Source organism: Bradysia coprophila, chromosome II, assembly GCF_014529535.1.
Source record: "Bradysia coprophila strain Holo2 chromosome II, BU_Bcop_v1, whole genome shotgun sequence".
Lineage (NCBI taxonomy): Eukaryota > Metazoa > Arthropoda > Insecta > Diptera > Sciaridae > Bradysia > Bradysia coprophila.
The window spans coordinates 5,846,285-5,862,287 of NC_050735.1; the positions used below are offsets into that span (position 1 = coordinate 5,846,285).

The following is a 16,003-nucleotide window of genomic DNA, read 5'->3' on the forward strand; positions in this document are numbered from 1 at the left end:
TGAGAGACAAAATTATTTTTTTTCAATTTTTCCTTTGTTTATTTAACAGCTCGCTCTCTCACAGCTCTATCACGGAGTACTTTTTGTTGAGTGGAATGGACACTTAAACACTGTTTTTAGCCTACATTATTTCGATGAGTTACAATACAATACAATAAAACATTATTATGATACCAGAGAATATTGCACGCGTAATACTCTCTTGTATTTTACACAGACACTCGTTGCACGAGTGTATAACGCTGGCAATATTCCCTGCTATCATAATGTACTATTATAACTAAAGTTTGACAACATCATTACGCTATTGAAAAAGACGACTGGACCAAGTCTGCGGAGGAGCCACATTTTTTCGTACTACTTTATTCTCATGGTCTAGTCATTTTTAGGCGAAGCAACTTATTTTTTGTCATTTTTGAGTGAAAGTCTTCCCAATATTTCCATATTTTCCTGAATTTTCTCATATTTTTAAAACCAATTTAAGTTCAGAGAAGGTATCGGATAATCTGGCACACGGTGCCAAAAGAACACACTTTTAAACTACGTAAAAGGTGAACTCGCACACGCAAGTTTATTGCTGCAAACGCTTTTTAGCCATGTCATCGACTTAATGACTCCTTTTACACAATTTTGGTATCGAAAAATCGTGTGCAAGCTCACCTTTTATGTAGTTGAAAAATGCGTCCTTTTAGCACCGTGTGCCAAATTACCACACGCCTCAGAGAATTATTTCCGCCTCGTCGTAGAGTTTATCGAGGCAACATAGTTTGGTTCAGTGGGGGTGACATGGTGCGCTCAAACAAACTTCATCCCACAGTGTTTTATCCTTAAAGAATCATAAAACCTACTGACATATTTCTGGCCAAGACACCATGATTTTTCACCATGAAGCCACGATGGCTCTTTTTTGGTCAAATGGAGAAACATGTAGATCTGGTTGTGGGCTCCATCATGGTGAAAAATCGATTTAAAGAATGTCTTGGTCAGAAATATGTCAGTAAGTTTTATGATTCTTTCATCTTCGTAATAAATATACCATTTCTGTCCGTGTAGAAACTTGAAACTACTTGCAACCTCAACTAAAAATTTAAATTTAGCCTCAACTTTTAATGCCAATAGTAAAATGGTTCCATAAACTTAACTCAAATATTAAATTTTACGTGCTTATCGTTTTGCAGTTTTATTCGTTCCACATCGTTTTCTATTCTTTCAGCTGGAGAAACGCAAAGCAAGTGGTTGCACTCACTCGTACGTGTGTGGAATGGAAGAAATGAAAAGAGACGCTACTGCATGTGGAATGAATAAAACGATGGAAGGAAACAAAACCCACAAAAAGGAAAGACCAATCTTGAGTTAAGTTTATAATAATCCCTAAGGGACGACATATATAAATCGAATAAATGTAAAAAAAAATCCAATTGTCTCTCTAGATACCAGAAATACATTTTCAGTTTGACAACTTTTTAAACTTTGTGCATTGCATATGATCACAAAATCGATTGTATCAAAACCAAATGTTCTGCAAATAATTTCCACATAAAAGCTATAAATAAATCGACTATTAAACGACATCGAGGACATGAATGAGTTAGGATGAGTTCGATCAATTTTGCGGGTAAAAAAATGTAATTCTGACACAAAATTTCCTATTCTGTGAACTGCAATGCGCCTTTAGTATGCAAACCAAAAAACTATGCCCCAGAGCACAGTCTATATACAAGTAATAACCACCCAAACTATACCCAAATGTAATGTTGTTATCGGCAACATATCCAATAACATACAGGAGCAAAAAATAAAACAAATGTATTTTGCAGCCAAACAATGAAAATTGTACACATAAGCACATTTTCCTCCGTTCTATATGTTTACTCGAACACGTGGGGGATAAGATTACACCAACGAATACATACACATCGGCAGTTATATACACAGAAATGTTTGAGCGGTTGTAAAATCTATAGGTTCTCTTGATCCTCGAATCACAGGTGATTTCATAAAAGCTGGCGGTTGGAACTTTTTTTTTTCTAATTCAAACTAACATTTTCTACGTATGTTCCACCTCGACCGTGGCACCATCAACGGTTAACAAAATAGATTGCTTTCAGAATTGACTTTGTGGTGTAATAAATTCTCGCTTTAGTAAGCACCCTGTTGCTTCATCACATCTGCAGTGCGGCTAAAATCAGGCTGAACGATTTCTTTTTCTATCATAATATAGGTAAGTGTAAACACGACGATGATACGAGCAAGAAAATATGTACGCGGCAGCTTTTTTTTGCGTCAATATAATAATAGTAACAGTTATTAAAAAGAGACAGCAAATTTCGGAATTTTGAATTAAAAGCGATGAGAGGAACATAGTATACATGTATATACGTGGAACCGGACATTGGAGTGCTTTTTCCAACTTTCAACATTAAAGCTCCGTTTTATGAATGAGCGTTTCATGTTACATGTTTGTGGTAATGGGTGAAAATTAAGCGGCTCGCCCAGCAATGTGAATGGTGCGATATGTGTCCTTTTCACGTGGTCTTTGTCATATTTTCGTTAAAGAATTTACACACCCTCGTTATGCAAACATCAAACATCATTAGTGTTGTTAATTCGAGCAAAAAGGTAGAATCATTGCATTTGTTTACATAATACAATGGACATTTATTTAGGTATGGGATGGGATGTTTTATTATGAACGACATAGAAGACCGTAACTTATACGAATAGGTACTTCCGTAACGCTAAACAAATGTTTTTCTTTTGAAACTTCGTTAATTATGTTTCACGATTTTATGTATCCACACTGTGTGGTAATGGCAAGTGAACGAAGATTTCCGTGTAAAAAATGTGCATTATTTTTGATGCTAAACTGCACTATGTTAATGACGATAACGACGTGTTTTTTGTGAGGGAAATGGTAAATCGCGCATCAAATTTTATGTTACGACCATACAGTGGCCGACTTTCAATTTTGTGTTCTATTTTGATTCAGCTGGTTTGATCAGTTGGTCCATGTAAACAAACAAACTCAGTTAATTTTATAATCAGGAGTTAGATAAAAATGGCCACAGTGGTTTGTTTATTTTCGCTAACAATAAAACTAAAGAGAGTGTATTCGTTGTTTTTTAATGCAAATGTATGTGTCGGTTGACATTTCATGCAAAGGATATGGAAGAGTATAAAGTAACGTCGATGCAGCGCAAAATTTGAAAATGGAAAAAAAAAAACAATTTTCTACAATCGCTAAACCGAACTGGTGTGCATACTGCATACGTTATTTTGCACCAGCTGGTTCCATTTGGAATTGTATATATACCAGCTGGTCGCAAAATAACATATGCACACCAGTTCGGTTTAGCGATTGTATGAAAAGATATTTTGTTTTCCATGGAAAACATGTTTCGAATGGAAAACATATTTCGAATGGAAAAGATATTTCGAATGGAAAACATATTTCGATTGGAAGGTATGTTTCGCATGGAAAGCATGTTTAGCATGGAAAGCATATTTCGCATGGAAAACATGTTTCGAATGGAAAACATGTTTCGAATGGAAAACATGTTTCGTATGGAAAGCATGTTTCGCATAAATTCTTTTATTCGAAAGTCCGCCACTATACCTTCTAAATTTTCCTTTGCTGTTTTTTTACACGTTGCCAAGCGTTGTCAAATTCAAGTTTTTTATAGCAAGGTTGCGCAGATTGCTTGGTGAAAAAGGTGAAATCACAAATTTAAGATCTTGAACAAAATTTGACAATGTAATACCAACATGAAAAACCCAAATTTCAAACACACCTGAGACGTGATAAACACATCTGACGTGATAAACACATATTAGGGGAGCCAATCTTAATCTAAATCGTCCAGACAATAAATATTTTAATATTTTGCATTTTATTTAGACGAATTTAGGTGAATCCAACGACAATATCGTTTTTTGAATAATAATATCGTTCCTGACCATATTGAACGTGTAGAAATGTCCCGCTACCTTTTCTAACGGATAAATTACCATGCGAGGCCAGTTTGAATAGATTTTTGAGAGAAGTGTCTCCCCATTGTCTTTTTGTTTAAAATATGCTCATCTAAATGCAGGAGTGAGACATGTTCAATTAGCAAATTAGAAAAGAAATGAAATTTCATTGACTACGCTTCATTTCAATAGGCTGAAGTAAAAATGTTGTTTCCTTTGAAGTATTAAAAATCACATTATGCAAAACAAAGTTGATTCAATGAAATTTAACTTTTCTTATAATTCGCTAGTTCAACGTGTCGCGTTTATGCATTTAGATATTCGTAGAAAAAACACGAGCAATTTTGAATTGCCTATGTCGCCAATTATGCTGGGTTTTACATTGTAATATAACATGTGAAAAAGAATATTTAACAAAAAGGTTCTTGAAGAAAAATGTATAGAGTCTGTTCCAAGAGTATGTCTAGTAGCTTCAATTATTGAAATTGCATATGGAAGATTAAACAATTTTGCGATGAAAAAGATTTTGTGTTTACATCTCAAACAAAAAAATTACCGGAAGTGAAATACTGTTTCTTTCCTAGTGTTTGTTCTGCTCTTTTCGTGATTCTAAAATTAATAAAACTTGAATACATCCATACCAATTGCACTCAGAGAGCTTTTGCGTCAATGAAAATTCGAACTGTCCTTGGTGGAGTCGAGTATTTGTCATTCAAACATTCTATGCTTGCAAACCTTGTAAAAACCAAATACATTCAGTCAAGACTTAACCCACTACTAAATCGAAAGCTCAAGGAAAAGTTCATGTTGGTTTTGCCTTTGTACATTTTCAACAACCCATTGAAATTCAATTCAAGTATCACACCATAAAAGAAGCTTTAAAGCTCCCCAGAAAAGCTCTAATTTCTGTTACCGACATTTTTTCGAAAAGGATAATGTTGGATGTGCGTGCATGTATGAGAGCATCATCATTCGTCATTTATATCTTACGAGAAAAGCTGCAAAAATTCTTTCCTTATTCTGACAATTATAATTCAACTCACATGAATCGATGTAATGCATCCGGCTGTGAATGTGAATAAGTCATAGACTGATCACTTTCCGTGGAATCATCGCGCAAAGTTGTTACACCAAGTGGTAATATTGGTGCAACCGTAGCCAAAGTTGCTACTGCAAATGGTATCGGTGGACCCGCCACTGTTTGCGAATGGTAGGATGGCGGTGTTCCCGTGACGGTTTGTGGTGAAGTCGTTGTGCTTGTGTGATCCTAAAAATTGTGAAATAAATTTCTGAATTCAATCGGGAAATGGTTGATTGGAAAAGTATTTACGTTTCTGCTGTAGTTGCTATTATCCTGTCGTAAGCTTTCCGAAGTTGTTTGACTGGACGATGACAATAATTGATCGCTATATTTATCCTTTTCGGAAGTGGACAGCGGTAGTATATTACGCTCGACTGAATCTCTAGGTGACTTTGACGGTGGTGTGGATGCCGACGATGTGCGTTCACTGGAAGAACCTTTATAGTGTTGGCCGAACTGTGTGTGAACTTGTGATATTGTTTCTGCAGCTTCTTTTTGCTTTTTTGACTCGGCTTGATAATGGCGTTCTTGAGCACGAATTTCACGATTTAATTGGCGAGCTTCTCTGGCATCTCGTTCACGCTGTTTTGGAAGAGTAATTACACACTCAATTTCTGCGTAAAGGCAGACAGAGGTAAACTCACCTTAATATTTTGAGCCTCGATTTCAGCGTTTTTTATTTCTCGTTCGTTGCGTTGTCGTTCACGCTGCTTTTCTTCGTCTGTTTGTGCTGAATTTTTGTCTGAAATTAGAACATATAATTAGGTTTCAAGTAACTTTCAAAGTCCAAATTATTTCCTACACATTGGTGTCACTCTTTTGGGGCTACCCCTCGTTCATTAAGATAAGATGTGAACGTCCTATGTCTTATTAAATCAGAAATTCTTTAAATCTCCACGACCTGATTAAATCTCCACGAGTCAATCTTTCAGCCACAATTCAATCTTTCAAGTGCAGTCCTTTGTTCCAACGGAATTCTCCAGCTGGTATACGAACAAACGCAATCAAAACACGAGCTAAAGAGTGTCTTTGATGCAGAGACACATATTATGGGCGTACATAGACTACGTCAACAGCCAAATACACACTCTGTCCAGTTTCAGTCCGTTATAACAAAATTGTGGTTCGCAGCCTCAACTGTTCGAAAACTGTGCTAACTCTTCGAATTGGAACCCTCGAAGGGTTATCGTTTCGACGAAATAATGTAACACGTCTAGCAGTATATGCAAAGTAAATGTCCGGTGAAAACTCGAGAAAGGAAATGAGCAAATGGTAGTCGGTAATCCTTCGGTGTGGTTTTTGTTGGTAGACCAGCTGGAGTAAAAAAATGCATACATAAATGTACAAGACATTTTTCCTATCTCATTTTTTTATATTCTTATCTCCTTCATATCCTAAAATATGAAAACATTAACGAATCTGTCATTACAAGACTATGTAATAATACCACATAGCTTCCAGCTCCAGAAACGTCAAGTCAGTTTACTACCTATCTATAATAATAAATCATCTTAAGCCACTGTATCTTATAAACAACAGTTGCAAAATTCCTATATACACCGTCTGCCATAAACATAAAAGTTTTATCGCGTTTTTTTATATAACATCCGATTTCATTATACAAATAATTTCCACAACGTTTATTCTAACAGAGAATTTTTGTTTTGAAAATTTATCTTTATGCAATTCCGTAACAAAATGTTCACGTTTTCGTGCAGTATATTGCAGTGGTATATTGACGTACTTTTTATCACTGTCAAAGGACTTCTGTATAGGTCAAGTCCAAGGTTATTCGAAATGTCAAAAATCATCCACAGAGAACCTTAACGTCAACGTATGTGCAGTGAAAATGAGCAGGCACTTTGCTCATGTTTGAAAATAGAAACAAATGTTTTAATAAATGATGGAATTTGTTTATGTACTGTCCGTTTGACAAGAGGATCGCCACGGTTCAGCAGGGGTTTTTGAACATTTGTTTTTTACACGTTGGGACACGTGCTCTTGTCAGATTCAAGATTCTTTTTACGAAGGTTACGCTGATTATACTTTGTGAAAAAGGTCAATTCCTTGCAAATATGTCACATCTTGGACAGAATTTGACACTGCAATATCTGCAACATGAAAAAACTAAATGTTCGACACCCCCTGAAACCCGGTGCTTCCACCTACGTAATATACACAAACTAGGTGAGCCAATCTTAATTTATGGTTTTCTTGTAAAATAATGAGCTTAATCACCTTAATCACCTTCGAAATATATTATATTAAACGTTTTAGTGAACCTGCTTAGGCAAAAAATCGTGCATCTTAGAAAATCGTTATAACGATGATTGTAGGTTGTTCCGTACAAGGCTGTATACTTTGGGAAGGTCACGCAGATCGCCATTTTATTAGATACGCGGGAACACACCTTTTCCATACAAACAAATTCACCAAAATTGAATTTGTATGCCGTGCTGAATTTTTTGTATGAAACGTGGTGTGTAACCCGCGTATCTGCATCCGCGTGACCTCCCCAAAGTATACAGCCTTGGTTCCGTATCGATTCCTCATTCTAAATTGATGTGGGGCCAAGACGGCAGCTCAATGGTTCTCTGGTGAGCGGCTGTTAAGTCCTTTTTTTCTATGATTTTTCATTTGTAAGCGAGAAGAGATATCAATCCACTTCCAAAGGATAAGTTATAGAGAAAAGTCTAAAATTAAAATTGGTGAAATTTATTTTTTGACATTTGAATCCAAAATGGCGGAAAAAATTGGTCAAAGTCGAAAAATATTTTTTTCTCAAAGGAAAATCTCTGAAACCGATAGAAAAATTTTCTTCAAAAGGTTTATAGAGAATTTAAAGAGCTACAGTGAACGACACCTCAAATGTCTCACTGTCAAATTTTTCTGCGAATTTTATTGTGTCATTGCAAATTCACAATGACATTCTCTGAAAAAATGACAGTGAGACATTTGAGATGTCGTTCACTGTACGTGTTCGTTTTTTATTTATTGAAATCGTGCAGCTCGTTTCGGAAATATGTCCGTAACAGTGAAGTTACCACATGTTCTTCATGTAAAAATACATCGAATTTATTATTTATTTAGAGTAAATAATCACACGTATTTCCATGACAATCGACCGAAAGCTGTATTTTCTGTAAATTTTAGTAGCTCAAGGCGTAACCGAGTTTCATATTTTCACGGAAACATGCTACTTGTTCTAGAATTTAAAGATTTTGAAGGATCTCTGAGTTTTTTTTGGATTCTCTTCATGATTTATTGAACTGTTGAGTTGGTAGTGGGTCAGTTCCTAAAATTATGTCACTGCACTTGCACAATATGTTCCCAGCTCTAGAACGTAAGTATTATGAAGGATATCTAAGGTTCTATTGGGTTACCTTCTGGACTTTTGGGATTGTTGAGGCTATATTATGTTAGTTCCTAAAGTTCCACCACTTTACATGGTATACCATGCTATCAGTTCTAGAATTTGAAGGATTTGTCAAGTTTTTATGGGTTTCCTTCTGGTCTTCTGGTGTTAATGAGATGGTAGTATTTTGCACGAATTTGATTTTGCAAAGAACGTACATGAAACGTTGTATGCAACAGGTTGTGAAAAGTGGTTATTTTTGTCACTAGATGTGATAAACATATTTGTGACAAAAACAATCACTTTTCGCAACTTGTTGCATAAATCACTATTTTTGGGATATCGACAAACTGATGATATACATACTGCTGAGAATAATGCTATCGCTGTCAATAAATATTAGATTAGATTCCGGCATTTCGGAGCTCGAAGACGATCAACTGCTGCCGTATGTAATGTTAGTCAAAAGGTGTTTATTTGTGCGGTAAAATTTCCACATAAACACAGAGCGATAAACAAATCCACTGGGCTGTATATACCAATTTCCACATTCTTATTTATATATATTTTTGCAAACTGTTTTCTTTTCGCTTTCAGATTGAATGAGTGCCTAATCGTGTGGATGTTTAGCACGCGACGAATATTCTATTAGGCGAATTTTCATATTTATTATTACTTCAATATCTTTTCTTGAGCGTTCGTATTTGTTGCCAAAAACGATATCATAAAGCAACTGTTGTCGCTTATTTTATATGACTGGCCAAGGCCACATGTATTTTCACAAGATTTTATATTATTATCATCTTTTTCGCTTTCTGCTTCCAAAGATGTAAATAGAGGAAGAGAATAGAATTTCTATTCGTTTCGGTGATATAATAGTCACATGCCTCAAGGGAACTGAACTGACAGGGCACATGGAAAATTTATCGAGCGAATTAAATTTTATTGTGGTGACCGAAAACGAAGTGGGTACTGTAAATGGATAGTTTTAAGCTCATATTTCAAATAGAAGCAATTAGGCGAACGAAAAGAAAAAAGAAAGAAGGTTTGTTGCCATGCTATGTGGTCTAATATCAGATGGACTACTAAAGCCTAGTAACATGGCAAAAACACATGCTTTATTAGATATTTATGCTACTGAGAACTGTAAAACGGCATCGAGAACTGAGATACCGTATTACAGTTCTAGTAGTATAAATATCTAATTCATATGCCACCAACACTCTTAAAGAATGGTACTCTAAACAGAGGAATGAATTTATACAAAATAGAACTCTATTCGGCAGCTGTGCGTTGCTGAGGCTAATTTAAATTACGTGTCAAATAGTCTCTAGCCACCATTAGTTGCTGGTAGCAGTCCTTCAAAGGTCGATGAATGGGTGTTTTTTGGATTCATTTTACGGTCGTTAAATATGGTCGATCTGGATGTGAGTTCGTTCGCTGGAAAGCTGATGTCATATGTCAAGTACTTTCAGGGCATGTCCAGTTAGATAAACATCTACTAATATATGTTATAAAAATGGAAGTTGGGTGAAAGGAGTCAAAGTCTGTGATAGATAGTGTCGGCAGTGATGGCTGCTGATGTGCAACCAATGACATAATAGTCATTATGTCATTGTGTGCAACTAATATGCTCTCTATAACGTACGTTATCCAAACTTTCCATTGATACCTCATATACCGCGTTTGTGATGGTGTTCGTGATCGTGATCGACAATTTTCTCGTAGCGGGTATACGCAAAGTATATAAACACATTGTTTATATACTTTGGGTATATGAGCTTGAATGTAAAATTTTCATAAGTACACGAACACGATGTGTACGCTAGCTGTATGAAAAGGAACTCAAATGAACACTGACATAAATCGAAAAAAATTTATTCGCAAAATAAAAGGCTACTGTAGGGATGAACTGCCAGAAATCTAGTATACATTTTCTGCTGGTCCCTGTATAATTCAGGTCCCTAACGTAAAATCAAGCGTTCTTGCCTGGTTTATTTTACTCTGCTGTGGTTTCATATGTGCAGTGTAAATAACCTTATTTTCTTCACTCAAAAGGCCTTAAAGAAATTACGTTTGTTGACGCTTCGTCTGACGACAGTTCATGGAAGAAATAGTCTTTTATATGTCTTTGTGTGGTAAACCGTGCATTATGCATCAGCTCGGAGAGGGAATTATCATTGCGCAATCCAAAATGTCGAAGCCGGAATTCGATTAAAACCTTAATAATTAATTGAAATTAACATTAAAATTAACATAATTAGGCTAGTTTCGTAGAAAATTAATTGTTCCCATAGTCTAAACCAATTCCCGCAATCCCGCATACATATCTTCCAAGTCAACAATCGAGTTGAAACTCAGATTTTCAAAATTCTTGTCGAACCTAGAGGCGAAATATTACATTAATCAATTTTTTACAAAAATATTCCTTTTATATGCTCCGTACAAACGACACTAGGCAATGTCTTGAAGACATAAAATTCCTCTTTCTGTTTAAAGATTTGTCGATTAGTTGTCCTTTCAAAAATTTAAGATTTCAGATAGGTTTTCAGGCCATGTCAGAAACTCTATTTGGTTATTAAACAATGAAATTTCTAGGTTCTAGTTCAAATCTGAAGCTTCAAAATAACGTGATAAAATAACAACTAGATCAATGATTTAATAATTTTATGTCATTGAACTAGATATAATCTCTACCAAACATTTTGTAAATTCCACTAAATAATTTTGAATTTTGAGTTGTACCACCATTATTTATATACCCCTCGATAAATACGTTTCGAAGGTATACACATTGGAGAAAAACACAAACGTTTTTAATGAAATTATCTGGCACTAGATATCAACCACTCTCACTCGAAGGAATTTTTAGAAATGTTGATACAGCGCAATAATCGATTAACACTAAAAATTGAATTGAATTTTCGTAAGACTTAGTGACATATTTCTGGCCAATCCATTCTTCAAATCGATTTTTCACCGTGGAGAATAGAGAAAAATGTAGATCTTGACGTCTAGCACATTTTTCTGTTTCTGTACAAAAATGTCCTATTATGGCCTCACAATGAAAACCCGATTTAAAGAATGTTTTGCAAGCCTTTGTGGTACAAATCTTTCGTTAGTCGGTATCGAGACTTTGACCCTTCCAGGTCTTAGGCGCCTTTTAAGAAAGTCAATTAAAAATCCTGTAAACGTTTCGAGTTTCCATTGTACGTCAAACATTAGTTAATTAACTAAAAAGTATTTCCAGTTTCCCCGACATTTTTAATGAATTGATATTAGATTAGAAAAAAACTAAAATTTAAATTTTAAGAATAAATATTAAAGATTTCGGCGCGCCGAAAACGCCGCCGCCGCCGACTCTAATTTCCTTTCAGCGCACCGCCGCCGACTTCTCAACACTCGGCGCACCGCCGCCGACGTTTTCAAAGCCGGCGCACACCTCTAGTCGAACCGCGATACTTTACCTTATATTAATTCTGCTGTTCAATTGTTCAGGTGTTTCGTTCTTTTCTTTTCTTCGTACATGATTGTGTCATACTTTTGTGTGTATAAATATAGTCATTGTGTCTTCCAATTTTAATTTCATTTTAATTGTGTCACTCAATCTGGTTGAAACAAAATGAAAAGTTTTATAGTTTTGATTCTTTTAATTATAATTTCAATATGTAACTGCTTAACAACGGTTCACGAAGAAGGAACATCAGGGGGACCCTTGATGTTTAAAGGTAATACATTTTCACTAAACGCATTGGAGGGATCATCGAAAGCGAGACAAGTCAGGTATCCAGAAGACGTAAGTGAAAGTGAAAGATTTTTTTAAATTTCCGTGACACCATTTTCAACTAAATAACTCTAGGGAGAATATACCGCACCTATAAGCTATATTAAAATAGACGATATGCTGGACTCACGTTATTCCACTGCAAAAGTTAAAGAGGGAGGTGTTGGTTCCAATTTCGTCGTAATTGAATGTACTGCTCCAGCATTCCGTGGCTACGTCTACGCAGTCGAAATTAGATGTTAATCAATGCGATAGAATTACAGTTTTTTCATAAAAAGCGCAATAAATGTCTCATTTAACTTAATGCAGCTGTTCCAAAAAAATGTATACATTTTTTCAAAAACCGCTGGCTTGTCGAACACCGACATAAATAATTCATTTATGCAATTCAGTGAGCGAATTCGATATACATACGCAGCCTGTGTGCAGTGTCATATGAACCAGTTTTATTTCATCCAAAAATCAGTGCGAAAAAAAATTTATCGCACGCTAAATGAGTCCGAAAAAAAATGTATCGCACCCAAAATACATCGACACGGTCATAATTTGGTTCTCTCCTAAAATTTTGTTTATTTTATTTGGATTTCTAATAATATTTTAAGCGTCATACGTCAAAACTTTACAGAATTACCAACGATCGTCAACATGCGACCAGCGCGCCATCTTAATTATTCACTAGAAGCTGTTACAATTTACATGTAAAAGTATCGGGACTTTTCTCAGAGAGGCAATCCAAATCTCCTTTAAATTTTAGAATTTGAGGCTTCAAATTTTGTTATTTAAATTCGTCACTTTCAATCAACTTTATAAAAAAAACAACACATTTTTTTGGCATATAGTGTAGAATAATTTTTACTTGCTATTTGTGTATGTAATTGAAATAAATTCATATGCGAGAATCTAATTATATATTCATCAAATGCAATAACAACTGTTATGAATACTGTTAGAACAACTGTTTTTACGACAGTTATAACACGTTTGTCAGTAGATTGCAATTTCAGTTTAAGTTTTTTTAGTGAAAATTTTGTTTTTGTGGTTTGTTTTGTAGTCTTCGGGAATTCGCTCACTGAATTGCATAATGCTGAAAACAAACGAGACATTAGAAAACGTGTTTTGGTCCAAGTTTTCATTGACAAATGCAGCAATCGTAATTTTCGATAGAGAAATTTCTAACTTTATTTGTCAGTTGCGACAATTTCGTCATGAAAACAAGGACCAAAACATGTTTTGAATGCCTCGTTTGTTTTCAGCATAAAACGTTGTATGAAACAGGAATCGAATGAAGGTATTTTATCGCACTAGATGAAGCCCAATTTTTCCAAAAACTCCTGTCGTTCGAACATAACTATTTCGTTTGTTTTCGCTTTATTAGATAGGTATTGACCGTAGCAATCAGGGAAAAAAAATTATGAAATTATGTTCAACGGAGCGTGAGCTGGGTCTCTTGGAGTGAGCTCTTATCTGGTTACTCGGCCGTACAGTGAATGTGGAGTATTTTGTCAATATCTCGAGTAAATTTTGACCGAATTTCATGATTTTTTTTTTGAAAGGTATTAACGAATGTAAAGCGTCGGTACTATTTCCGGTCTCCTAACAAAATGGCTGCTATTTAAATAGGAATTTATGAAAGTTGACTTCGTACGGGGCTGTCTATATCGCCTCCGGCAATTTATTTGTATATGATAACAAGGCAAAGAGTGGATAATGTAAGTGATTTTAAAAGGCGAATAGCTTTGCAGTAGAGAAGAGTATGAAGTAAGAGAAATAAAGAGTTTCACATTAAAGGCTTTTGATACGAATAGGTGTTTCGTACGGGTCGGCGTTAGCTATGTTTTTAATTTACATCAAAATTTTAATTTTATTGTTTACTATGGTTTCGGCCGTATCAACTGACCATTATCAAACCCTAGACTTTATCAAAAACTCCATCAAAAAGATTATCGTCAAATTTATACATATCATCACAAAACCGAATTTTCTATATCCTACGTTTTGCATTGTATTTTCTTATGGGATATTATATTCGACCGATAGAAAAATTCAATTTTACCGATAAAAAATAATAAAATACCGATAGAAATGTGGTACATGTCGCTGGCACCTCTTCCATCTGACGACGAAGTTGACGCGAGTTCCACGACATAATTAGACCCGTACGAAGTACTGGGGTCTTATAGGTTTACGCATACGTTTGTAACACGTCGAATTGGACTCCCTGAGTAAGGGGAAACCTATTGTGGTTGTCTAGAGATGCCAAATCCGCGAAAAAAAATGTCCGTCTGTCTGTCCGTCTGTCTGTCTGCACGATAACTTGAGTAAAACGCATCCGATTTTGAAAATTCTTTTTTTTCCGTTTGGTAATGTCAAAAGACAGGCTAAGTTCGAAGATGAGTGATTTTGGATCGACCCCTCCCGAGCTGTGGCCCAATAAGTGCTTTACGGTTTTTCGAAGATATCTCCGGAAATTTAAACGTTAAACTTGTAAGTGATACGTCAAATAAAAGGTATTTACAATACCGATCGACAAAAAAAAAGTTTATGGAAATCGGATGACCGACTCGTGAGTTAGACCCCTTGGTGTGGAACAGGCAATTGGCGGCAAGCAGTTTTTGCTTGTAGGTCGGCCACATTTGAACACATTTCGTCTGTTTTAGCTTTATTAGATAGGTATTGACCGTACCAATCAGGGAATTTTTTTTTTATGAAATTATGTTCTCCGGAGCGTGAGCTAGGTCTCTTGGAGTGAGCTCTTATCTGGCTACTCGGAAGTACAGTGAACGTGGTGTATTTTGACAATATCTCGAGTAAATTTTGACCGAATTTCATGAATTTTTTTTTGTTTGAAAGGTATTAACGAATGTAAAGCGTCGGTACTATTTCCGGTCTCCTAACAAAATGGCTGCCGGCGGCCATATTGGATTTTAGTAAAACGATATAAAGTGGGAAAAATGATGCTTAGAGAGTTTCTGTTAACATGGAAATAATGTGTTAAGTGTGAGGGGTTTCAGGGATTCCATATATGGACATCTATATATACCTATATACAGCTATATTGAGCTATATACAGGCATATAGAGCTATGTAATAGCATATTCCTCTGTGAAATGTTTATTTACAGTGAAATATAGTTAAATATAGCGGTATATAGCTGTTTAAATAGGAATTTATGAAATTTGTCTTCGTACGGGGCTGTCTATATTGCCTCCGGCAATTTAATTGTATATGATAACAAGGCAAAGAGTGGATAATGTAAGTGATTTAAAAGGAAGAATAGTTTTTCAGCAGAGAAGAAAATGAAGTAAGAGAAATGAAGACTTTCACATTAAAGGCTTTTGATACGAATAGGTGTTTCGTACGGGTCGGCGTTAGCTATGTTTTTTTTTTAAGTGATCTGGAAAATCTTAGAGCAACTCAAGATTTTGTTGAGATGAGTTGAGATTGAGGCCGCAAAGGCGTTTTGTTGGTTCCTAGAGAATTTATCCTTTTACGAATTGGAACGTAAATGCGTTTAATTCATTCTTAGGGAATTCATTCGTTTATAAAATGTAACCTAAAGGAGTTTAGTTAGTCCCTACAGAATTCAACTTTTTACGAATCGAATACCAATTTTCATTGTACATAAAACGCGTTTTGACACGCCGAACGATCCGGAAGCGGAGGGCCGCAATGCGAGCCGGGCGCCGGAACGGTGTCGGTAACTTAGGAGTTATTTTTCTTCTCTCGCACCGTCTAATAATTAGTCCATTTAGAAAATAATACGCTAATAAAATTTCACAGACAGATAAATACTCCGCCATAAATGGTGGAGGTG

The 16,003-nt window shown here is 35.5% G+C and overlaps 1 protein-coding gene and 2 long non-coding RNA genes across 3 annotated transcripts in view; 1 reads left to right on the forward strand and 2 right to left on the reverse strand.

Moving 5' to 3' along the window:
• Positions 1–16,003, reverse strand: part of LOC119069183 (odorant receptor 94b-like) — a 416,993-nt gene that overhangs the window by 150,280 nt on the left and 250,710 nt on the right. The window lies entirely within an intron of this gene.
• LOC119069473 overlaps positions 5,756–16,003 on the reverse strand; it is a 57,760-nt gene continuing 47,512 nt past the window's right edge. Inside the window, exon 3 of the long non-coding RNA XR_005086338.1 lies at positions 5,756–5,792. This is a non-coding gene — a long non-coding RNA (uncharacterized LOC119069473). The remainder of the gene's footprint in view (positions 5,793–16,003) is intronic.
• On the forward strand, positions 12,000–12,472 carry LOC119069461. The gene is made up of 2 exons (XR_005086335.1): positions 12,000–12,201; positions 12,265–12,472. It is a non-coding gene; the product is annotated as an uncharacterized LOC119069461 (long non-coding RNA).